The sequence below is a fragment of the Dermacentor variabilis genome, chromosome 2 (genome assembly GCF_050947875.1).
Source record: "Dermacentor variabilis isolate Ectoservices chromosome 2, ASM5094787v1, whole genome shotgun sequence".
Classification (NCBI taxonomy): Eukaryota; Metazoa; Arthropoda; class Arachnida; order Ixodida; family Ixodidae; genus Dermacentor; species Dermacentor variabilis.
Genome location: NC_134569.1, coordinates 14,388,604 through 14,398,015, shown reverse-complemented (window position 1 = coordinate 14,398,015; position 9,412 = coordinate 14,388,604).

Sequence of the window (9,412 nt, the reverse complement as noted above, 5' to 3'; positions counted from 1 at the left end):
AGAGCACGCCCGAACTGAATAAAATTGAGTCTGTAGCGTTGAAGGCGCCAGATACTGGAGAGGAAAATCCCGATTCGGGAAAGTTAGAAGAGCTATCTACTGATTTGCTCATCGCGCCTACGTCAGACGGACTTGATAGGTTGCTAAAAGTCAGCCGGACGGCTTTGATAGCCGAGCAAAAAAAGGATGGCAGCCGGGAAAACGTGCGCTGCAATGTCAAAGAAGGTATCGCCAGGAAAACTGCGCGTTTTGTGGAAAGAGGTGGAGTCCTGTACCGGAAGTATCTAGACCGCAGAGGAGTGGAGTTCGATCAGCTGATCGTGCCTCAATGCTATCGTCAGGATCTGTTGCGCTTGACGCATGGGGGTTCGTGGTCCGGACACCTAGGAGTTAAGAAAACTAAGGACCGTCTCTTGCAAGAGTACTATTGGCCAGGGTGTTTTCGGGACGCAGACCATTTCGTGAGGACATGTGACACTTGTCAGCGGGTGGGCAAACCAGGGGACAAATCGAGGGCGCCGTTGAAATTGGTACCTATCATTACGGAGCCTTTTAGACGGCTCGTTATTGATACTGTGGGACCTCTGCCGGTAACAGCCACGGGGTACAGACACATTTTGACTGTGATCTGCCCAGCGACAAAGTTCCCTGAAGCAGTGCCGCTTAAAGAACTCAGCTCAGTTGAGATAGTTAATGCACTACTGTCCATATTTGCGCGAGTTGGTTTCCCTGCGGAAATCCAATCAGATCAGGGCACAGTGTTTACTAGCGCTTTGACGACAACTTTTCTCGAAAGGTGTGGGGTAAAGCTGTTACACAGCTCAGTGTACCACCCACAGTCGAATTCCGTTGAGAAGCTCCACTCCGTCATGAAGCGCGTGTTGAGAGCGTTGTGTTTTGAACATCGAACTGACTGGGAGCTGTGTCTGCCTGGGGTGATGTTTGCTTTAAGGACCGCGCCGCATGCGGCTACGGGGTTTTCGCCAGCTGAACTGGTGTACGGTCGCTCGCTTCGATCTCCGCTTCGCATGCTTCGAGAATCGTGGGAAGGTAGGGGCGACGACCCAGTCGTGGTGGAGTACGTGCTTAAGCTCCTCGAACGCTTAAGAAGGGCACAGGAGTTGTCAGGTGAAGCAATGACAAAGGCCCAGCAGAGGGCCAAGGTTTATTATGATCGGACAGCCAGGGCCCGTCGTTTTGAGGTTGGCGATGAGGTCATGATATTGCGCACATCGCTAAACAACAAACTAGACGTGCAGTGGGAGGGCCCAGCACGAATTGTTCAGAAACTGTCGGACGTTAACTACGTGGTAAGTCTGCCAGGAAAGCGGAAAGCACAGCAAGTTTACCACTGTAATCTGCTCAAACCTTATAGACAAAGGGAAGCAGTGGTGTGCATGATGGTAAACGTTCCTGAAGAGCTTCCGGTCGAGCTTCCGGGACTAGGCTCAGTGACGAACAGGGAAGACACCGGTCAAGTCATTAGTGACCTTATCAGTAAAGCACCGCTGTCGCCCGAGCAGAAAACCGAACTACACCAGCTATTACAAGAGTTTCAAGGTCTCTTCTCTGAGAGGCCTGGTAGGACTTCTGTACTTACTCATGATATAGAACTTACCTCCACAGAGCCAGTACGATCCAAGGCGTATCGGGTGTCACCCCGCCAGAGCGATATTATGGAGGCTGAGGTAAAGAAAATGCTACAGCTCGGTGTTATTGAGGCAGGTGAGAGTGATTATACCTCCCCTTTGATTTTAGTTGAGGTACCGGGCAAGGAACCTCGTCCTTGCGTCGACTACCGCAGGCTTAATTCCATCACTAAGGATCAAATTTATCCGATCCCTAACATCGAGGAGCGCCTTGAGAAAGTTAGTAGCGCTCAGTTTATTTCCACCCTAGATCTTGTCAGGGGTTATTGGCAGGTTCCACTTACAGAAGAGGCTAGTAGGTATGCGGCGTTCATTTCACCAATGGGAACATTCCGTCCTAAAGTGTTGAGTTTTGGTTTGAAGAACGCGCCATACTGTTTTTCAAGTCTCATGGATAAAGTGTTGCGGGGACAGCAAGAATTCGCTTTACCGTATCTAGACGACGTAGCGATATTCTCCGCATCCTGGTCTGAGCATATGGCACACTTGCGGGCAGTGCTAACCCGCCTGCGCGAAGCGGGCTTGACAGTCAAGGCTCCTAAGTGCCAGTTAGCACAGGCCGAGGTTGTCTACCTCGGTCACGTGATTGGTCAGGGTCGTCGCCGCCCCTCTGAAATAAAAGTGGCCGCTGTGCGAGACTTTCCGCAACCGCGCACCAAGACCGATATTCGGTCGTTCTTGGGTGTCGCCGACTACTATCAGAGGTACATCCCTAGGTACTCTGATATCGCGGCTCCCCTGACGGATGCTCTAAGAAAGTCAGAGCCTCAAACAGTCGTCTGGGACGAGACAAAGGAAAGAGCTTTTAGCGCCCTAAAGAGTGCCCTAACAAGCCAGCCTGTGCTACGATCGCCAGACTATACAAAAGGGTTCGTTGTTCAGTGCGATGCTAGTGAGCGAGGCATGGGCGTTGTACTGTGCCAACGGGAAAATGGAGAAGTAGAACACCCCGTCCTGTATGCTAGTCGTAAGCTGACCAGTCGTGAGCAGGCGTATAGCGCCACCGAGAAAGAGTGTGCATGTCTCGTGTGGGCCGTTCAGAAATTGTCATGCTATCTAGCCGGCTCGAGGTTTATCATTGAGACGGATCACTGCCCTCTCCAATGGCTGCAGACCATCTCTCCCAAAAATGGCCGCCTCCTGCGCTGGAGCCTCGCTTTACAACAATATTCCTTTGAGGTGCGTTACAAAAAGGGGAGTCTCAACGGTAACGCCGATGGCTTAAGTCGAAGCCCCTAACGTAGGAATCAGCCTCAAAATTGTTTGTTACTGATGTTTTTCTTCCTGAGGCAGGATTTTTTTTTAACATATTGCTTTTGTTTAGTGTTTCAAAGTGATGATATGCTTTCTAGTGCAAGTTTTCAATTTGTGGACGCGTTCTGAGTGATGCTAGACTACTGTAAGGAACTAGGCAGTGGTATAAAAAGGGGAAAGAGCCTGGCAGGGCTTAGTGAGGGTTGTGCCGTGCTTGCTGACTGAGCGGTTGAGTTTCAGCGTAGTTCTAACGCTTGCCGGGAACGAGAACAAAAATGTGAACTCTCCCGAAGTCACTTTGCAGTGTCCCGTGCGAACCTGAACAAGAGAACGAGGCCTTCTCTGTGCGCTGCGCTCAAGAAACGTCGAGGGACGCCCGACTTCGGTTATGAGCATCATCGAGCGACATCCCTCCGGACAGCGGATGCAGTCCCCTGTCCATCGGGATCTCCTTCCCCCGGCGGGGCGGTCTGTTGCGTTTCGCCTGCGACACGTGGTTTTGCCGGCGCGACTGCGGCGGGGCGGCAGACATTTTGGCCCGATCGTCGTCGCCGCAACACTCATCGCCAGGTGTTTCCAGGCGCGACTGCGGCGATGCGACCGCCTAGGGATCATCCTCGCATTCCAGTTATTGTGCCAGAACCAGGCGATGCGAAAGCAGGGATTATCCTCGCATTCCAGTCATTGTGCCCGAAACAGGCGATGCCAAAGCAGGGATCTCGTTCCAGTCATTGTGCCCGAAACAGGCGATGCCAAAGCAGGGACCATCCTCTCATTACAGTCATTGTGTCCGACCGGCAGCGCCACGACAGGGTGCTACGAGATCGTGCTCGACATGGTGCTACGGCATCGCTACGACAGTGTGCGTCACCATTAGCCCATTGTACATTCACGTGCTCGTCTTTTGAGGGGTTCCTTCTTGCCCTCAACTGCGAGAGTATAAAAACAGCTGCCCCCGGACGCCAAAACGAGGGCTCCGATTTCTTCTGTTGAGTGAAGTGCTCTCCCGTCTCTCTACTACGGTCAAACCTGACCGCCAACTCTTTGCGATGTTAAAATAAACAAGTTGTTTCGTTGTTACCAGTCGTCTCATGCTTTGCCGGGACCTTCGGATGCTTCCAGTTGTACCCCAGGCCGCCAGGCCAACGCTACCCTTGGGGCTTGCGACCCAGGTACAACCACGGGCGTCAGCGCCGAGTTCCCAACAGATCGTACCAGCAGTCCGGATCCAAACAGCCGGCGCGACTGCAACAAAGCGGCAGACATTTTGGCCCGTTCGGCGTCGTCGCTACGGTCCCCGCCAAGCGCGTCCAGGCATGTTCCGATGCCACGTGTCTTCATGTGCGTGTGTGAGTGTATGTGCCATTGTGCCCGACCGGAGGCGATACGACAGTAGAAGTCACCTTCTCCTCCCAGCCATTGTGCCCGACCGGAGGCGCTACGACAGTAGGAGTTACCTTCTCCTCCCAGCCATTGTGCCCGACCGGAGGCGATACGACAGTAGGAGTTACCTTCTCCTCCCAGTCTTTGTGCCCGACCGGCGGCGCTACGACAGTATGCGTCACCTTATCCCATTGTACAATCACGTGCTCGTCTATTGAGGGGTTCCTTCTTGCCCTCAACTGCGAGAGTATAAAAACAGCTGCCCCCGGACGCCAAAAGGGGAGGGCTCCGATTTCTTCTGTTGAGTAAAGTGCTCTCCCGTCTCTCTACTTCGGTCAACCTGACCGCCAACTCTTTGCGATGTTAAAATAAACAAGTTGTTTTGTTGTTACCAGTCGACTCATGCTTTGCCGGGACCTTCGGATGCTTCCAGTTGTACCCCAGGCCGCCAGGCCAAAGCTACCCTTGGGGCTTGCGACCCAGGTGCAACCACGGGCGTCAGCGCCGAGTTCCCAACAGGTCGTACCATCGGTGCGACCACAACAACCGTTGCCATCGGTGGGATTCAAACACAGCCTAACAGAACTCTTGAACAAGACTATCGCCGACATACTGAGTATATATACGTAAACGTGGAGCACAAAAAAAAAATGGAATGACATTCTACCGTACATTACATTCGCTTACAACACTGCTCAACAGGAAACAAAGCGAAGGACACCATTTAGCCTTCTTTATGGCCCTGAAGTGACGACGATGCTCGATGCGATGATGCCACATGACTACGGTGATACAGGCACGGACGCTGAAGCTTTCGCTCAACGTGCTGAAGAAGCGTAACAACTCGTCCGCGTCAGAATCGTCCGACAACAGGACTACGACGCTCGACGCTACAATCTACGGCTGCGCTACATCACATATCAGCCAGGCGACAAAGTGCGGGCTTGGAGTCCCATGCATCCGTCGGGGAGGGCCTTCAGAGAAGCTACTCCGGTAATTTGGCCCGTACAAGGTTTTACGGCGCCTCAGCGACCTGAACAATGAGGCTATCCCTGACAGACCTGCTTCTTCCAGGGTGTTGCGTACTCCAGGGTAGCGTATCCTACTGCTGCCGAGTTGTAGCGGCGCCTGCCTATCGAAGCTCGACCGACGTTACTTATTGGGTAGCGTGGCGTTGTCGGTGGGCTGCAGGCATCCGGTAGACCATGGCAACCAAGCGAGGACAAGACGATTTCTAGTGCGAAACTTGCACGGTTTATTCAAAAGTTGCTGAAAGATGAAGAGAAGAGAATGAAGTGATCTAAAAAGTACATTTCGGAGCCCCTTAAATAGGCTCTCTACAATCGTGGGAGGGACCTTGCTTCCGTCGACGTCACGTGACCGGCACAGAAAGACTGCTGCAAGGAGGAGGGCGTCCCGCCTCCTGGAATTGTAGACGCTTGTCCGTCTCTTTTGCGCGTTGCTGGTTCGTGGAAGTTCTCCTGTAGAGTTTGACCGTTCGAGGAAAGGGTCCCTCTAAAGTCGCACACGCACACAAAAGAGGCAAGTAAACACTGCGGGGCTTCCGCCAGACCGGCAGACACTCGAAATGGTCATGGCGAATTAGGAAGCCACGCTGCATTTCGACGAGGCAAGGTGTGTGAAGGTCGGGTGAGAGAAATTCCTTTCTGCACGTGGTGCTGGATGCCAACCGTAACAGGAGCAGTCACGCCTCATTTAGACGAGGCATGGCGAGAGAATTAAGGTCGGGTGAAATTCCTTTCTGCACGTGGTGCCAGACGCCAAAGGTAACAAGGGCGAGGCAGCGTCCACCAGAAGTTGTGCACATTGTGCGCATGAAGCTCCATTGTTCGGAATGAAGTGCCCACACCTCGTGTGACGCATCTTCCTTCCTGCCGATGGCTGGCTAGCCATCAGGACGCTGCTCTCGCTGGAGGGTGGCAAATGTCATATCCAGTACGCGGCACGTAGAAGAAGACGAACATATCGCGCATGGCGGAAGAGAAGAAGAACTCCATGCACGATCGTTTTTCAGTAAGCCTGCAATTAAAGTGTCCTGCCCTTTTTTTATCAGTTCCTGCTGCTTGTGAATCGTGACAATATTATTAACATGGCCGGTGGGAGGAAAATATTCCACGCCAACTTGCTCAAAAGATACGAAGAGAGAGACTGCCGTCCTGCGTGTACAACGCGACATTCGGTTTCACGGAATCGGGCGACGATGGGAGCATTCCTATCCCTGAACTACAGAAATCATAAGGGGAGAAGGACGTGAAACTCTCCGACAAGCTAAATGCCGAACAGACCAGACAGGTCCAACGTGTTATTCGGAAACATGCACCCATCTTTCCTGACGTCCCGGGCACAACCGACTGGGTTTACCGCAATCTGGAGCTCGCCACGAACCACTCCGTCCACGAGAAGCAGTACCCCCTTCCTTTCGCGACACACGAGGGCGTAGAAAGGGGAAGTGCGAGAGGTGGAGAGGCTTGGCATTGTCGAGACATCAGAGTCTCCTTACAATTCACTGGTAATTTTGGTGAAGAAACCAGATGGTACAAACAGGCTGTGCATTGATTTTAGGCGCCTGAACAACGTCCTGGTGGCCGACTCCGAACCCATGACTACGGCCGACGCGGTCTTCGTAACGGTCGGGGAGAAGAGGTATTTCTCCAAGCTCGACTTTGCGAAGGGCTACTGGCAAATCCCGTTGTCGGAAGAAACCAGGGCAAAGACGGCCTTCTCAACGGACTGTATCAGTTCCGCTTTACGCCTTTTGGCATAAAGGCGGCCCCTGCGGTGCTTGCAAAATTGATGCGCAATGTTGCGGAAGGTTTACCCGGTGTGGAACACTACTACGACGATGTTCTGGTGGCCACCGAAACGTGGGAAGAACATCTGAGGTCCCTGGAGCTGCTTTTCAAGAGCATCGAGGCGGCCGAGCTGACAGTGCAGCCCCGTAAGTGTGAGTTTGGGATGTAGGAGCTAGATCGACTTCCTGGGTCATGGAGTTGGACGAGACAAATTGCAGCCATTGGGGAAGACTCTGGACAAGATTGAAGCTGCACCACGCCCATCAACAAAATGGCAGGTACGCGCCTTCCTCGGATTGACAGGTGTTGCGACGCCTGTTTCTCGAACCTCGACCGACGTTACTATTGGGCAGCGTGGCGTTGTCGGCGGGCTGCAGGCGTCCGGTAGACCATGGCGACCATGCAACGACGAGTCGATTTCTAGTGCGAAACTTGCACTGTTTATTCAGTGGTTGGTGAAGGATAAGAAGAACAGAATGAATGAATTGAAGAAGTACCATTGCGGGGCCCCTTAAATAGGCCCACTAAAATTGTAGGCGGGATCTTGCTCACGTCAACGTTATGTGACATGCACTGAGTCTGGTCGGGGATAGACGGCTGATCCCTTCTCCCAGGTGAGTTGGAACGGGCTTGACTCCTCTGGCGGCAACCCGCGGGTCCTGTTTGGTTCGCGGAAAGCGTTCTCCCCTAGAGTTCGACAGTTCGTGGAAAGGGTTCTCCCCTTGGTCGCACACACAGAGGGGCCTGTCATCACTGCGGGATGCCTGCCAGACCGGCAACCACTCTAGACAACCATAGAAAATTAGGAATCCATCCTCCGTTTCAGTTGAGCAGGGTCTTTCGAGCATCCTTTGTTCCCGGGGTGTTACACGCCAACCGTACGCGTAACACGCTATCGGGAATTCGTCCCGAACTACGCCGAAATCAGCGCTCCGCTCACGGAATTAACCGGAACGGAGAGAGCAACTCTGTCAAATGGACACCAGCATGCGAAGAAGCGTTTCGGGCACTCAAACGGCAGATCTCCACAGACCCGATATTGCGACTCCCGAATTTAAACCAACCCTTCGTCCTCGGTACAGACGCATCAAACACGAGTCTGGGAGCGGTGCTCATGCAAACCCACGAGAACAAACTCCACCCCATAGCTTATGGCAGTCGAAAGCTACTTCCTCGGGAGGCCGCCTACAACCACAGTGGAGCGCGAGTGTCTGGCGTTGGTCTGGGGGTACGAAAATTCTCCACGTACTTGTATGGCGTACATTTTTTTCGTCCAAATCGACCACCAACCGATCAGCTACATCCGACAGGCGAAACAACTGAACACTGGCGTAGCCAGAAATTTCGTTAAGGGGGGGGGGGGGGGGGGGGCTCACGTTGGAGCTCCGCCTCCTCACAGAATTTGTCGACGGATCAAATACATGAATAATAGCTGCATTGCCATTGCCAAAGATGCTGCAAACGAATTCTTGGACGCTACGCAATGTCAAGGCTAGGGAAATATGTATATTTTTATAAACGAATTTATTCTTGTGTTCCAAAAACTGTGCCAGAAATAACTGATATCAATGCTTCCATGCTTTTTGTCTATTTAGTAATAAAGAAAATATAACACGAACTTTAGAAGTACTTCAGTACGAAACCAGCAAAGCAGTTCATGCCGCTGACATGATAAATGTAATGGCCGTGAAATGAACAAGTTCAGGGCAAATATTTTAATGAAACTTTGTCATTCAAGAACCTTGTTTACATTTTTGTACACATGCAACTGCCAGGGAAAATTCTCTGTGACGCTGTCCTTCGTTCCACTGCACTGCACAGGAGCAGCTGTCAGCGGTCGTGTATTGTGATCGCACCGAAATCGCAGTCGGAACACAGATCACATATAAAAAGCAGCAGTTCTGCAAAATATACGTTAGAAATTCGAAGTGTATACAATGGCATACACAAATGCGAAGATAAATCTCGATAAAAACCAAAACGTGTCTCTGGAAACAAAGTTCACTGCATGTATCTACAAAACCTCACAAGATATTTAAATATACGTATAAGTATCCAATAAATCTACGCATCTAAGCAATAGTCTCTGTATACAAGGTGCATCAGCTAACTTTAGCCAGAGTTTAAAAATATTCCGATGCACTCCAAGACGACGCGACCAAGTGCATGTTGCTCACTTTTGTACGTAGTGTGTCACGCCATTTTTTGTATTTTTGCTTAACTAGGTTTTTAGTCAAGATTAATAAACGAACTTCTGAAGTAAAGGAGCTAGGAAAAAATTTCATTTAGAAAATTGCAGGACGGTTCGCAAAA